Raw genomic sequence first — 16982 nt, forward strand, 5'->3', positions numbered from 1 at the left:
CTGTTAGAAAGTGGGAGTTGGTACATAAATAGCCCAGTCCTCTGAGTCTACAATTCTGAACATGCTCCACACCATTTCATTACAGGTCCTCTGTGTCTTTAAGTTTCAGTTCCCCTCAGCAGCAACTAACACACCTATTTTCTTTTCTTTTTCTTTCTTCCTTTCTTTTCTTTCTTTCTTTTCTTTCTTTCTTTCTTTCTTTCTTTCTTTCTTTCTTTCTTTCTTTCTTTCTTTCTTTTCTTTCTTTCTTTCTTTCTTATTTCTTTCATTTTACTCACTCTCTTGCTTGTAATTCCTGATTGCTCTCAACTTAAGTACCTATACTCAAGGCCTCACTGCAGTATCTCCTTTTGGGAAAACCCCAACTAAAATAAAACATTTCCTCCCTTTTATCCCTTTACTTCACAAAAGTGCTGTACTTATTCAAAGATTTAATCTAATATTTTATCATTGATTCACTTATCTCCCCTATAAAAATGGAATCCCTTTAAATATAAGAAGACTTCATTTGGCATTCTAATTTTAATATCATTGCAATCAATAAAAGATTGTCGAATGAATGAATAAAAAATGTGGAGATGGAAATCCATGAATTGTTCTATGCTTTACTGAGTATTTCTGTGACCAACATAGCAATAATTCAGCTGACAATAGCAGATGGTAATTTCCATATCCTCTGAGGACATAAACCCTGGCTCACCATAGTCCTGATTTTAAGGAGCTGAGCTGTCCTCTCTCCTAAAAAGTAAACTAACATAAAAGATGCCAGACCATTAAAATAGTATAAACATTTGGCAATCTCAGGTAGGTTCAAGCAAATATGCTCAGAAGAGAGCATCTCAGAGTAAGAATCTCAGGAACATCTGGGAAAGTTTGGGAAAATGAGATAAGGTGACTTCGAGTGCCAGTTTTTCTACTCTAGGAACTAACCCTCTATTTGGAGGCACTTCCTTCCACCTGAAATAGTTGTTCAACAAGTTGGAACTGACAATAGACAAAATGTTTTATGGCCATGTGTCAGGCAGCTTGATGTATTTCATGCCTGAATAAATGCAAAATGGAATTTTAGCTCAAGGAGATGGTATAGCAAATGGTTCTTCACAGAGCAGGGAATAAGGAATATGTCTCCCATGGAGAAACTCATGGTGACAATGTGTCTGATTTATATTATAATTGCCAGAATAAAATCAAATATCCCTAAATTCAGGCATGCTAATGAACAAGATGCAGAATTAGCTTTTTCTCTGCTTATTGAATTGTCTAATGTTAGCTGAGAGAAGCAAACAGAGCATCGTAGATCCAAATATTACCCCAAGGTGTTTATAAGCACTATAACTTGCAGATTAACATTGAATGGCCTTTTTTTTTTTTTTTTTTTTTTTTTTTTTATTTATTTATGATAGTCACGAGAGAGAGAGAGAGGCAGAGACACAGGCAGAGGGAGAAGCAGGCTCCATGCACCGGGAGCCCGACGTGGGATTCGATCCCGGGTCTCCAGGATCGCGCCCTGGGCCAAAGGCAGGCGCCAAACCGCTGCGCCACCGAGGGATCCCTGAATGGCCTTTTATAAGATCTTTGAAATGATACTGAATCTTCAGCAACATGGTTTCCCCATAAAGCCATGTTACAAAGACTTGTTAAAACTCCCTATTGAATTTCATTAAATTGGGACACACTATAAAGTAAATCTGACTTTTGAGCCATATTTTTAAAACTGGCTTGGCCAAACATTGGTTTCCTACTTACCATAAGAATTTATTTATTTACTTTTTTTATTCCCTCCTCATATAAAAAAAAAGATGTTTACTGTGTTTTATTAAAGAAAATTTATTTTTGCTTTTATTGTCAATATAAATATTATTGCTAACTAATGCTTTTATTTCACAAAACAAGCTTGCGTTACTAAAATGAGTCAATATGATTCCAACTTAAAAAACAAACACCCATTTAATATATCAGTTCATCTATGTGGTCTTATTGAGGGGGAGATAGACATTCTTGAGATGATGACAACAGCTCATACATTCTCTTTGCAAAAATTATATTTACTAGAGAATTTTGATGTTATTGTTAGATTTGTGGTGAGAAGGGGAAAGATATGTTTTGGAAGGAGCATTCATTATTCCATAGTGTTAATTCTGTAGTATTGAATGTAGTTTACTCAGGAGGTTCCCCAATATCAGATTATTGGTATTTTTTCTCAAAAATACCTTCCTGAATTATGCAGTAAACCTAATTATGCAATAAAACCTAAATGGGAAGTGACAGAGGGAGATGAAAGAACCAGCTGTCTGTACTCATATACCCACATCCAAGCTGGGTCATGGGGTGTATTAAGCAATGGGAATGGACTTGCATATCCAAATGTAATAGAGCTAAGGGTATAATACATAAGAGAAACAAAAGTTAATGCATATTTTAATACTATAATTATGTTTTTTTAACTCAGATCTTAAATTTTTACTTTAAAATTCACATATAGCTATTTAAGAATTCCCTAGTGACTCAGAAGAAGATATGTTAGAGTATAGACTTACCACATGAATGTGTATACCCGTGTACTATGTTAAGCACTATACTAGACACTAGACAAAAGGGCGATATATGTTCCTTGTCCTCTAATATGGTGATAATATAATAATTAGTGATATTTCTTTTATCCTATCCATCAATTTAGTTTGATTATTGAGAAATATAATTATGTGTGTTACATGACCCTAGAATATTGTTTTATAAATATGATATTCTATAATTAATGTTTAAATTAGTTAAGAGAAGAAAATAAAAAATACTCATAGAAATGATTTTTTTTAATTACATAATCTTCTTTACCAGTGCATGGTTTGGTTTGGTTTCATTTCTCCTGTGGATTTAAAGCATTTTTTAAAATTTCATTCATTTATTCATGAGAGACACACAGAGAGAGAGAGAAAGAGAGAGTCAGAGACACAGGCAGAGGGAGAAGCAGGCTCCATGCAGCGACCCTGACATGGGACTCTATCCCGGGTCTCCAGGACCCTGACCTGCACTGAAGGAGGTGCTAAACCACTGAGCCACCCGGGATGTCCTCCTGTGGATTTAAATTACTGTCTGGGTACATTTGTTTTCATATGGAAGAACCTTCTTTTGGCATATCTTGTAAACTGAGTCTGATAGCAATATCTTCTCTTAGGTTTTCTTTACGATTAACTGTCTGTGTTTTCATTTGAATTCCAAAGGATAGTTTTGCTGGGTATAAGAGTTTTAGTTATTGTTTCCTCTCATTCCTTATAGTATTTTGAATATTTTATGTCACTGCTTCCTGGCCCCTCTTTCGTGTGCTGGAAATCCATCTCCTAATTTTATCAGATTCCCATTGTACATAATGAATTCATTTTATCTTGCTGATTTTAAGATTTTCTTTTAGTCATTGTCTTTCTGTTGTTTGGATTGCATAATTTCTATCAATCTATATTTAAGTATGCAAATAATTTCTTCTGCCATTTGAGATCCATTTTTTAATTATCTTTAGGATATTTTCAATTGCAGGTGCTATAATTTTATATTTTATTACAGAAATCTCAGTCTGCCATTTCTTAGGTAGAAACTTATCTTATAAATAAATAAAGGATAGGTGAAGAAAGAGACCCTGACCTCTTGGCTGCACTCAAATCTAGCTTTTAAAATATGAAGCTAGGAGGGATAAGGAATTCTGGGGGACCTTTTCTTCCAGCAATTCTGGGAGCTGGTTGAGGAAAACTTACTTTTTTGAAACATCACCTGGAGATGAGATTCTATATTCTTGAGTTGGGAAGATGAGTAAGTCAGTGGGTCATGGCTCAACTTTCACCAACTCTTACTATTCTTATTTATATTTAGCAAGTTTTCTTGAATAAATGTTTCTTCATTTGGTATAATGCTATCTCAAATTTAATATATTTTATGTTTATTTTTAATAATTTTCACAAGTTTCAGTTGTTTCCCAAGGGTCAGATTCATGGAATTTCTTAGCCACCTCTGACATAGTCTCAAAATAGTTATCTTTCCTTATTCATATTTGATGTCTATTTATGTTTATTTATTTTTCTATTTTGTAATTTAAAAAAAAATTTAAAGATTTTACTTATTCATTTTATAAGGAGAAAGAGAGCACAAGCATGGGGATCAGCAAAGGGACAGGGAGAAGCAGAATCTCCACTGAGCAGGGAGCTAGACATGGGGCCTGATTCCAGTAGCCTGGGATTATGACCTGAGCTGAAGGCAGACACTTAGCCAACTGAGCCACCCAGGTGCTCCTTTGCTTATATTTATATGGCCCAGCACTCATCAGATGTTTAAAAAATGCATTTGTAAATAAATAAATAAGTAAATAAATAAATAAAATTTTATTTTATTTTATTTTATTTATTTTATTTTTTTTTTAATTTTTATTTATTTATGATAGTCACCCAGAGAGAGAGAGAGAGAGAGGCAGAGACACAGGCAGAGGGAGAAGCAGGCTCCATGCAGCGAGCCTGAGGTGGGATTCGACCCCGGGTATCCAGGATCGCGCCCTGGGCCAAAGGCAGGCGCCAAACCGCTGCGCCACCCAGGGATCCCAATAAATAAAATTTTAAGTGAATAAGACTGAAGGAGTCCAATATGTTGGCTAACATTAATTTTTTTTATTAACATTAAATATTTTTGAAGTTGACAGGCCTCACAAAATTATAGATATATTATAGATATATAAATACAGATATATAAATTATATACTTATAGATCATAGATACATAAATGCCAATTTTTATTTCTTTTGAAAATGAATAAAGGATATGTTAAGTTTCAGTTGTAAACATTCCCTAAAGCTCAGAATCCAACTGTATCAAGAGAGTAAATTTGATCACCATGGAAACAAAGCATCTCTCCCCTTTACATGTCACTCAGCCAATAAAAATCTTTCAATATAGATTACTCTGTGCCTTCTAGAGAACCCTGGGTCACTATCAATTCTGAATGAAAAAACACAAAGGGGAACAAACACTCCTCTTCTCAAATACCATGTTAAAACTTTGTAAAGAATCTTTAAGTGGTATTTCAAGAAAAAAAAAAACATTTTATTTGTATTTTTTCAATGGAGAGTCCATTCTTTTGTTAGGTGTCTGATATTATATTAGTCCACAAATAATAAACAATTCAGATAATAAATTAAGAAGTCTGAATTCCAAGTAAAGGATACCTATAGTTAAAACATATCTTTTCCAGAGTAACTGCACATCCTTTCTGCAGTAGCAATAAAATAAATCTTTAGTATCTTAAAATATATATCTTATTCCTTATCTTCTGCTTCTGTTACCAATACATAAAACCAGGCTTTTTCAACCATGAGACTAAAACATCCTGGGGCTCAACGATAGTATTTAGTAAAACTCTTAGCTTTTTGCAGTACTTTGTTGTTGTTGTTGTTATATATTTTTTATTTTAAGTTTATCTGAAATGTGGCATTTGGATAGCCAAAGAGGATAATTTTGTTTCTTTAAACATTTAAAAACAAAACAACTCAAATGCATTTTTATTATGGGTCCTGCTATAGTAACTGTTCCCCTTCATAAAACCTGGATCCAAAGCCTCTTTACATAAACTAATTATGTAGTTTCAATGAATTTCACATTTTCTATCATCAAGAATTATAAATAATTTCAAACATCTTAGTTATATTTAAGTATGCAGAAAAGGAATATCAGCTTTATTTAGTGTCAGGATATGCACAGCTCTCTAACAGGCATTTTAAACTACTCAAATTATTTCAATTGTGTAACAACTATGAAAAATAGATATTACACTAATTTTAGAAGAAGGTAATTCCGAGGCTCAGGAAGAAAATATAATTTGTCCTAACTTGCAAGTCTGCTTTGACTTCCATTAACATTGTCTGAAGCTTATCACATGGCATCAACTCTGGTGGCTAGCAGGCTGGAGGTAGAAATCATCTGTAAACTCATTCATTCGTATGACTGGTTGTTTATTCTAGCTATCCCCTTATGTCTCCTTAGATTGGAAACAGAACGGAGTCTGTCAACTGCAATACTAACATAATTTCTGATGTGGCCTACAATTTCTTATAACAGCATGAGTACAAGGTCAGAGCAAGGGGAAAGAAAAAGAGATAAGAAGAGGGAGAGAACCACAAGGAAGATATTGTGCCTTGCATGACCTAGTCATGAATCCCATACAATGTCACGTCTGCTAGTATGTTTATTAAGGTCATAACCAAAAAGAAGAAATTAACTTCCTATTTGGTCAGATACTGGAAGAGCATGTGGTACTGAAATATTGCTGTGAACATTTTAGAGAATATATTCTACTACAAGTTTATTCCATGGCCCAAAGCAAACTTTCTCCAAGTATTCTGAATTGTTTATTTTTTTCCTTTCAACTTGTTGATATAGGTCTTAGAAATTAAATAGAACCCAACAGGCTTCTGGAAGTAGCTCAGGTTTCATTAAGTAAAATGATTAGGTCTTTGGAAGTTGCCTTAACAATTCTCAATGACCTTGAAATTAATTAGCACAGTACCAATCACATGGATTTCCAACTCAACCTTTTAAGATAACTGGATTTGTACCAAATGCCCAAGGGGGGATTAAAAAAAAAAAAGCATGCTATTTACTCCTCTATAATATATTATGATTTCATTATAGTAAAATATTTGATATAGTAAAATATTTGATTTATAACCACAACCAGAGTTAAATTTCTATAATTGTGCATTGCAGAACATTCATAGAAACTACCCATTCAGCATATAAACAGAAAACATTTCTTCCTAAAGGGATATATACATAATATATATATAATTATATATAATTAATATATATAATTTTATATTTGACTATAATATATATCTTATATATAATTTTATTATTGACTATGTTCTTTCTCATTTTAAGATTAATTCTGAAAAGACTATGATTCTATTATCCCTTTTGTTTTAATTATAGGTATTTTCAAAATAATCAGCATGCATTAATTGAAACATGTGGTATTAGGGCTGAAATGGTTAAGAAAAAAATCAAACAAGCCAACAAAACCAAGGGTCACATTGTGAAGTTTATGAAGCTATGGTAAGCCTTATCAAAGAAATGTATTCATTACTTGTAATTAATATATACATTTATAAACTTCTAATATTAGATCTTCAGGATGTTTGCTTTCTTTCAACTCTTTCAAACATTCTCTTTTTCTTCACTTTCTCATATTCTAACACTTACCGTCCTTCTTGAGTCACCTCAAAGAGCTCCTTTAAAAGTTTATAGTGCATGGAAATACATATACTTAAGACTTCCACTCCTTGAAGATGAAACAGATATAACATTCCCCTAATTCACCTGCTAAACTAAACCCTAGAATACTATGTATCAAACAAACATAAGGATTTTCCAAAAGTTGGAGAGAAAAAAAGACTAAGTAGGAAACTCAGGGACCTAGGACTGTCACATTGTTGAGTTCCTTGGACTTCCTTTTTGCCTTATATATCCTAGACTTAGAGCTGAAAAAGTCAACAACTCAGAAATGCTGATGATCGTAGCTAAAAATCACCAATAAACATCTGCTCTCTCAAGCCTAAATATCAGTAAAGGGGTAGCCTGTCAAGAAAGAAAACTTTTTGACAATAATCACTATAGCCAAACATTAATAGCCAAACATCACAGCCAAAACTGTGGCTTCACTGTCATCCACACCAGGAAAAACTGGGTTATCAGTCTAAATGTCCACTCTTGCCAAACTGTAATGAGATGTGCTAATGCTCCCACAAGAATGGTGTCAGAGAAAGCCAAGTAGGAAACCAGAACTTTCATCCCTGACAGGTGGTAACTTTAACTCCACTCCTCATCATGGTTTTAGAGGAGATAATGTGAGCATCCTAGACTTTTAGTTCCCAGTCACCCAGCAGTACCAAGGCACTCCTCTCCCTCCCAGTTGGTTGGTGTCAGAGGAGATCAAGCAGAGGTCCAGGACTTTCACCACCACCAAGTGCTGTGACAGACATTGTCCTCCCCATGATATGACTTGTAATACCGAGAATCCACAAACTGAATCAAAACACAGTCAACAGATGTCAGTGCTGAGATGATAAAGATGTTAGAATTATCTGACAAAGATTTTATAGTGGCATCATAAAAATGATTCAACAAAGAATTATGAATGCATTTGAACTTGAAAAACAGCATTTATAAAAACTCAGCGAGCGTTTTTATTAATAATGGAAGACTGAATGCATTTCTACTATACCCAGGAAAAAAGGCAAAGATATCTGCTCTTAACATTCTCATTCAACACACTGCTAGATATTCTGAGTTCAGGAAGGCAAGAAAAGGAAAATAAAGGAATGCAGATCATAAATAAAAACTTCCTATATGCATATCATATTATTGTCTACACAGACAATTCCAATAAATCTATTTTTAAAAAGTCATTCAAAAAATAATAGTGAGATTAGCAAAAGAAGAAAAAAAAGGAAAAAAAAGGGGGAGGAGGGAATATCTTTGAGATCTAGGGTTAGGCAAGGACTAAGTCTAAAATTACTAGTCCTGATACTAAAATCACAACTGTAAATTAAAAACGACAAATTGTATTTCATCAAAATTAATAAATTTTGCTCTATGAAATACTCTTTGAAGAAGATGAAAAGATAAGCTACAGAATGGGAGATGTATATTTTCAAACCAAATAACCATCAAGGACTATTTTCTAAAATCTATAAAGAACTTTCAAAACTCAATATTAAAAAAAAAAAAAAGTACAAATAGAAAATGTTCAGGGGCCCCCGGGTGGCACCGTGGGTTAAGCGTCTGACTCCTGATGTTGGCTCATGTCATGATCTTGGGGTCCTGGGATCAAGCCCTTAGTGGAACTCCTTTGCTCAGCGCATGTCTGCTGGTCCCTCTCCCTCTGCTCCTCTCCCCACTCACACTCCTCTATGCTCTCAGTCTCTCTCAAATAGGTAAGTAAATAAAATCAAAAAAAAAAAAGAAAGAAAGAAAAAAAGAGAAAGAAGAAAGAAAGAAAGAAAAAGAAAGAAGAAAGAAAGAAAAAGAAGAAAGAAAGAAGAAAGAAAGAAAGAAAGAAAGAAAGAAAGAAAGAAAGAAAGAAAGAAAGAAAAAAGCAAGAAAGAAAGAAAGGAGAAAATGTTCAAAAGGCATAAAGGATATTTCACCAAAAGAGGAAAATCCCGTGAAAAAAATCAGTGCATTAGCCATTAAGGAAGTGCAGATTCAAACCAGATGAGTTATCACTTAACATGTATTAAAAATGCACGTAATGTGTACACACACACACACACACACACACACACTGATGGCAGCAAGTCTTGGTGAGGGTGCAGAGAAACTGATTCATTCATATTTTGTGAGCATTTAAAATGGCACAGCCACTCTAGAAAACAATTGCTTAAATAATTAAAAATGCAACTACCACACGACCCAACAATTGTACTCTTGGGCACATATCCCAAAAACTTCTGTTCACACCAAAATGTGCACACGGATATTTTAAGCAGTCTTATCTGTAAGAGTCCTAAATTGCAAACAACCTAGATTTCCTTCAATGGTTGAATGGAGAAAAGAACTGTTGTACGCCCATTCTGTAGAATACCAGTCAACAATTAAATACGTGTGAGACTAATGATACACTCAACAATCCAGATGAATCTCCGGAGAGTAATGCTCAGCGAGAAAAACGGATTCTGCAAGGCTACATACCGTATTCTTTCATTTACATAAACAGTCTTGAAATTTTAAAATTATAGTGATGGAGAAGGATAGATGTCAAGGTTTAAAGGAAGGGCAGGGAGGAAGTGAGTGGGGCTTTAAAAGGACAATATGAGAGACTCATTTTGCAATGGGAATGGTCAGAATCTTATATGTATAACTAATAACATATCATTTGTGATATTGTATTAGGATTTTGTAAGAGATCTCATATGGGAAACCTGTGTAAAAAGTGTACGGTGGCTTTCTGTATTATTTCTTTTTTTTTTCTGTATTATTTCTTATAATTGCATACCAGTCTACAACTATGTCCAAATTAAATGTTTAATCAAAAATTGTATTCTTTAATGCTTTATCTGCTCAGTCTTCTATATTGCCTCCAAAGTATCAGACTGAAAGTGTTTTGAAGGCAGGAAACATTGAGGATTCTCGTCAATTCTTTTTCTGCCTTCCTCTTTTGACAACAACCAAAAAAGTCTGAGAAGCACAATGACCAAAGAGTCTTAACCAAAAGAAAAACACAAAAACAAACACAAACCAAAACAAAACACCAGCTTTGGTCTTATGCTGTTTTTAAACGAAAGATTAGCATAGACTTTTGGGACCAGTATGAATAATCCTGTTTATTTCTTCAGTAACATTTCACTTCTCATTGTCATTCTTTTGGTACTTCAGGCCAATCAGCAGGTCTTGATCATGCCAAAGTCCTCCCCAAAGTAGATTTCCCCAACATATATTCCATGAATACTGGTCTCTCTTCCTAGAATGATCTTTAAGAGACTATGGTTAGTGGGATAAATTTAAAGATATATATAGTGGACTATAGAAACATAGACAAGACTGAAAAATAAGTCTTGCTAGAGAGACAGGAAAGGTAAGAAGACAGGCTTATCAGGAATGCATTTGAATCCATCCTTAAGAGGCCTGCCACGTAGTAGGGATCATGATATAGTAATAGTTCAGCAGATGGGTATGAGTGATGGAACTTTCTCCTTTAGGTGAGTGGGGAGAGGGGCTGCATTTTAGAAAGTTTGTTCATGATTTTCTGAAATTAGAAATAAATGAAAGTCTATCAGCTTTAGAATCCCCCAAAGAGATGAAACAGTCGGGGATATAATAGTTTGAATTGGTACAACTTTTTTAAGCAAATATATTTAACTGTCTTTTTTTAATGAAGTATAATTTCTAGAATGAAGGTCTTTAAACTTTATAAGAACTTAGCACTTCCTCCATCATCCTCTTCCCCAATCACTATAACATGTGGCCCATGAAAGAGTTTCCCTTCATTGTAGCATTTATTTCCACATATTTTCTTACTTGAATTACATCAGGAAAATCATGATAATCTGTCCGCTTTCCCCAGAACAGGACTAGGTGGTTTTAGAATTAAGGAGAAGCAGTAGGGGGAGCTCTGACAGCACCGGTTCCAGGGCGTAAATTTTCCCTCAGTGAGGCGGCAATCTCACAGGCTCAATGAGGATCTCACAATAACGCCTTGTGATTTGTGAGAACATTTGAGATAATCCATGTAAGACCAAAAAAAAAAGGAAATAGTTTTAATATCCACATAGTGTCCTATCTTTATGAAGGTCTTTAAAATCATTGTTGATAAAAGATCATCCTACCATATACCTGGCTTAGATTCTTCATCCCAGTACCCATTTATCTGTTATGCCATTTTAAATGTCAAGCATAGAATTAAAAACAAATACCTAAAAATATGTGCAACATATTTGTGCAACATTGTACAATTTCATTTGTTTCTCTGACGGAAAAGGGGAGCAGTATAATGCTCTTTCTTGTCTACTCATTTGTCCTGCTGCTCAATAGTGTTTTTGATTTCCTGGTGTTGAGGCCTAATTCTAATTTAACTCACCTGTGTTCCCCCCAAATCTTCAGGTTTCAATTCCATTGATTTCTCACCTGCCTTTTCTAATCACAGCCAGTAGTTTGATGACAGAAAGAGCCAGTGACCTTCCCTGGAAGATGTCCCTTGGAAACTTTTCTCCTGAGTGGGAGGTTAGTGGGAGCGACAGGAAAAAGAAATCCACAGCCCTATCTACTAATGGCGTTTAGCAGCACCATTAAAAAAAGGAAACCCCATGGCATAGCCAACAAAGGTCACCCAGAAAGTACAAGTGCCAGCTTGCAGCAAATACCAGAATTGCTTCCCGTCATAAACCCTATTATCCATCCCTCCTGTGTCCAAGGGTGTCTGTAACTATTCACCAGCAACCGTTCTTGGACTGTGGCCACTGATAGTGCCATTGTTCTAAAGTCAGGAAAGTGACTTCTTTCAGGCACTGAGACCTAAAATGAAAAAAAAAAAAAAATCCTCACTCTGCAAGGAAACAAAATAATTTTCGTAGCTTTCTCACTTATTGTCTTCTAGACTCAGGATACCACTTTAGCTGACTCCAAATCTCAGCTTCTTTATTTGAAAAACAAGGATAATAATGCCCATATTGCAAGGCTGATGTTGGAATAATCAGAGATTATTTATGTGGGTTTTTGACACAATAAAGGGGTTTTATGAAGAAGATAGTTATATTATGTTTCCTATGATTTCTCATGTCCTCATTATACTGAATATTTTGGGAAAGTCTTAAGGCATTTATTTAGTTATTTCTATTAGATGAAGTGTTCTTTTTGTTTCTTTTTTTTTTCTAACATGTGACTATTCTAAGAGGTACAGAATGCCAGTGAAATAAGTGTCATTTAAAAATATCCTTAGTTGGAAAAAATATATATCCTTAGTTGGAAACCATCAATTTATAGTAAGTGGTCACCAATTATTCTCTACGACCCTCACTACCCAAGATGCTGAGGATAGACTTGGCTAGAATTATAGAAGTATTAGTATCAGTGGGAAAAATTAGTGAGATCCATTCCAAACACCAAAACACCAAAGTGGGAGAATTATGAGATTCATCGCAAAAACTAAATGCAGAATCCAGAAATTTAAAGTTTTTGTTGTACTATGCAGTCAATATCAAGGAATACATTTACAAAACCTTTGTAAGGGGACCCCTGGGTGGCTCAGTCAGTTAAGAGTCTGACTTTGGCTCAGGTCATGATCTCAGGGTCCTGGGATCAAACCCCATATGGAGCATTGCATCAGGCTCCCTGCTCCGTGGGGAGTTTGCTTGTCCCTCAACCCCTCCCCCAGCACACGCCCGAGTATGAATGTGCACTCTTTCTCTCTCTCTCAAATAAATAAATAAAATCTTAAAAAACAAACTTTGTTAGATTACAACAACATTTTAACTCACTCATATATAATCATTGTATTGCTTTAAATTTGTTTCTTTGAGGTTATAAGAATTAACTATCTGTGTAAAAGCGTAAGTAAATGTGAATTTCCCATTAAGTTGATATTTATAAATGGGAAAATTTTGGTGGTTGCTCTAAAAACCTCAAAATATATATTTAGCATCTATTTTTTGAAGTATGCTTAGTTGTGTGGTTATGAAAGTAAGTCATGCCCTCAGTCTTCAAAATGTTCATATTTCATAGGGAAGGGAGGCATTGAAACAAATTGTTTAATAACACAATTACTATAGTGATGTGAAATCAGCATGGTTAAGAATGATGTGGAAGCGTTGGTGGGCAGTTAATACTTCAGAAAAGGGTTATATAGTGGTTACGCTTTGGCCAGATACATAATTTGTATGGGGGATTGACATGTTTTAGATGTGCTATTTGATAGGACACCTGGGTGGCTCAGCAGTTGAGCATCTGCCTTTGGCTCAGGTTGTGATCCCAGGTCCCGGGATCGAGTCCCACGTCGGGCTCCCTGCAGGGAGCCTGATTCTCCCTCTGCCTGTGTCTCTGCCTGTCTCTCTGTGTCTCTCATGAGTAAATAAATAAAATATTTTTTAAAAAATGTGCTATTTGAGCAAAAAATAAACAAAAGTAATATAAAATCTCAGTTCCTGCTCTTTTCCCTTGAGAAATAATAGAAACTTCACATCCAGGGTGGTAATTAAGAAGGCACCAAAGACTAGAATGGGAGAAGGTGACTAGCAGGACAATCATGAAGCCAGATGAAAAGAAATAAAGGAGAGTCAAGTTACTGGCCAGGCTTTGAGAAATCACCCAGAGTGAAATGTGAAAAGGCCTATAATTTTTTGTCACTTTTTTCCCCTCAAAATCATAGTGTTCTTGGTTATGTCAGATCCATAAAGGATCCTTGACTTGTGGAGAAGTTGATGTCAACAGCTTTTAAATAGTATTGCATGGTGAGAACACAGGGCAATGTCAACATCGCCCTGATCCAGATGGCAATACTGAAGCAACGTTCTCAGTAACTGAAAGGAATGTCTACTCCCTGTCTTAGAGCATGTCTATGTACTGACTCTGCTAGGAATTATATGCTGTTCTCCACTATTTTTCTGGGATCTCCAAACGTTAGCATGTTGTTTTATCTACTTTGAATGGACAGTTTCGGGTTATGACTACAATTTTCAGTATCAACACACAAGCAGAGAATAAGAATCCAGCAATAAGTGGAGAGGTCTGAGGCAAGGTGTTCATTCTACAAAGGTAGGGAGTGCTCTAGCCAAGGCTGAAGCAGACACTAAATGAAAAATGTTATAATCAGGAGCAGAGGAAAGAATCGTGAGGTAAAATTTAGAATGTCTGACAACGGAAGTACCAGATACATTCTCAAGGAGCACTGCATTTCAGGAGTGCTCAAGGACCCCAATGAGGGTGTCAGCAAGTATCTGAGGACAGGCAATTATCTGAAGGCCAGATGCATCAATATCAGACTGGGAATAATTATTATGGTTTCTACTATCACTAACAGCAAGGAAAAGAGCTTGGGTTTAGAAGTCGTAGGATGCAATTCAAATAGTGGCTTTGCCACATTATGGCTTTTTAATTGTAAATGATTATTTAATGTGCTCAAACCTCAGTTTCCTCAACTGGAAAAAAAGAGAGAGGTATATTTATTCTTCAAAATAATTACAATAGTTTGTTGGGATTGCGTCTTACATAATGTATGGACCTTTCACATACTCTACTCATTCTCTGAAGCTGAAATGGAGAACTCCTGAAGAGATAACCACCATGCAATTCCACCTGTGGCACCAGGAAACAGGTCTATAGTAAGGTTGGATTGAGCTTTAAAATAGTGCTTGGTGTGTGTTAGGCAACCAGTAAATAATTGCATTTGAGAAATACTACATGTATTCCTTCCTTTTTAAAATTTTCCAATCTTTTGTCCACTAAACAATTAATTTAAAATAATAATATAATAAACATCTAAGTGCGACTACCTAACTAAATAAAACAGTATGGTTTTACCATTGGTTCCACAGTTATGCAAATAGAATTGAGAATTCTTTTATAGATTTTCCCTGATTCCATTCCCATCTCCCTTTTCAAAAGCAATCAATCTTCTGGTATTTTCCTTTTCAATTCCAACAGATGTTTATCATATTATTTTTATTTATACATTTATACAGCTATAACCTATTTTTTTCTATAACCTATTTTTGTAACTGTCTGTCATGTACTTAAACTTTATATAATCTTATCATACAGAATGAGCCATTTGGTTTTTTTGGTAAATACTATAATTTTGGAATATTGGTGCATATAATTTCAGTCCATTCATTTGAATTACAACACAGGACTCTATTCCACGAGTCTCATACTTTTTTTTATACATATCCTATACATGTGTATTTTATGTTATTTCCAAGTTTTGTTACTAAAAACAATGCTGCAATTAAAACCTTTGGTACATGTTTTTCAAAGTATATGCCTAGAAGTGGTATCTTTACGGGATACTAGTATATGGATAATATCTTTTAAAGTACTTAGGATAATAGTGAGAATTTGGGGCAATTTAGTTAATCTAACCCAGCTCAATTTCCTTGCCTAAAAATGAGGAGAGTAATTCCTACAGGATTTCATAAAGACTAAATGGGTCATCTTCTGTGAAAGTCATGTAAAATTGAGACAACAAATAGCCTCCAATTTTTTTTTTCTTTCTCATTCTAAATTGTGTCTATGGGCAGAGAACTGAAGACACAGAGCTGTCATCAAAACAGTCAGCATTGCACACGTTTATCGAAGTCAGAGAACTCACCCATATAAATGAGAAACATCTACATTCTGCCTGAGTTTGTCTGGGTAACTTTTACTTTGATATTCAGAATCATCATCTTTGAATTTCTGAGTTTGTGACCTGCACAGGTGGGTGGTGTGTCTGTTTCTCTGATTTACAAAAAAAAAAAAAAGAAAAGAAAAAAAGAAAAAAAAATAGTGCCACTGAATCTTATTTCTTATTCTGTCCCTTTTCTCCTCCTCTATTTTATATTCATTTGCTTGTTCTTACTGAGTCTTCTCAGGCTTTTCAACCAAATGCAAACATTAAATGAAGGCTTTCCTGCAATTTCAAGGCAAAGCAAAGCAATTCCCCTAAAGGGAGAGAAGGCAGTTGTTGATTGTTCACAGACACAGTGAGGCTCAGCGTGCACCTTTGGAAGGAGAAAGGGAGGTCCAATCTCAGACTAGAAGATCAGGAAAATAGTGCTGCCTGGGACAAGGTGTTGGGACTCGGATGAAGGAAATCAGAGCATATAGGTTGTACGTTTAGTGTGTTCCAGGCTCTGTCCCGGGCAGCCTCCTCACCTTCACAAGACAGGACAGAGGACGGCCTATGTTTATAGATTTCAAGGTTATGGAGAAGGTCAATGCTTCTCTTACATTTGCTCTTGCCTGAGAGAGCCTCATTTACTCTCTGATTGTTGATTTTTGATCTTCCGCATCCCCCAACATGTCAAAGGCTACGTTTTAGTTAGTAAACTAAAGATTTTACACATAATTGTATAGAATGTATGATTTTCCTTTATAATATAAACATATGATATAAACATAATGCTTCCCTTTGGCCCAGAAATTCTATACTAAATATAGCATGTAATAATACTGTGAAATCAGGAGAAAATATGTATGGAAAGGTATTTATTTCATCATTCTGTAGACCCACAATAAACAGAAATCATTAAATGAATGATAACAGAGGAGTAAGTAACTGAAATACTGTATATTCATGTTAAAAAATAGTATGCAGCCATTAAATTGAGGGTTTTTTTGTTTTGTTTTGTTTTTTAGATTTAAATTTTTTATTCATGAGAGACACAGAGAAAGAGACAGAGACACAAGCAGAGGGAAATGCAGGCTCCTTGCAGGGAGCCTGATGTGGGACTTTATCCCAGGTCTCCAGGGTCACACACGTCC

General features: G+C 35.1%; 1 long non-coding RNA gene across 1 annotated transcript in view; it reads left to right on the forward strand.

The window, feature by feature from the left end:
- Positions 1-16982, forward strand: part of LOC144304788 (uncharacterized) — a 138350-nt gene that overhangs the window by 75309 nt on the left and 46059 nt on the right. The gene's annotated exons all lie outside the window — the stretch shown is intronic.

This window comes from Canis aureus, chromosome 3 (assembly GCF_053574225.1).
Source record: "Canis aureus isolate CA01 chromosome 3, VMU_Caureus_v.1.0, whole genome shotgun sequence".
Classification (NCBI taxonomy): Eukaryota; Metazoa; Chordata; class Mammalia; order Carnivora; family Canidae; genus Canis; species Canis aureus.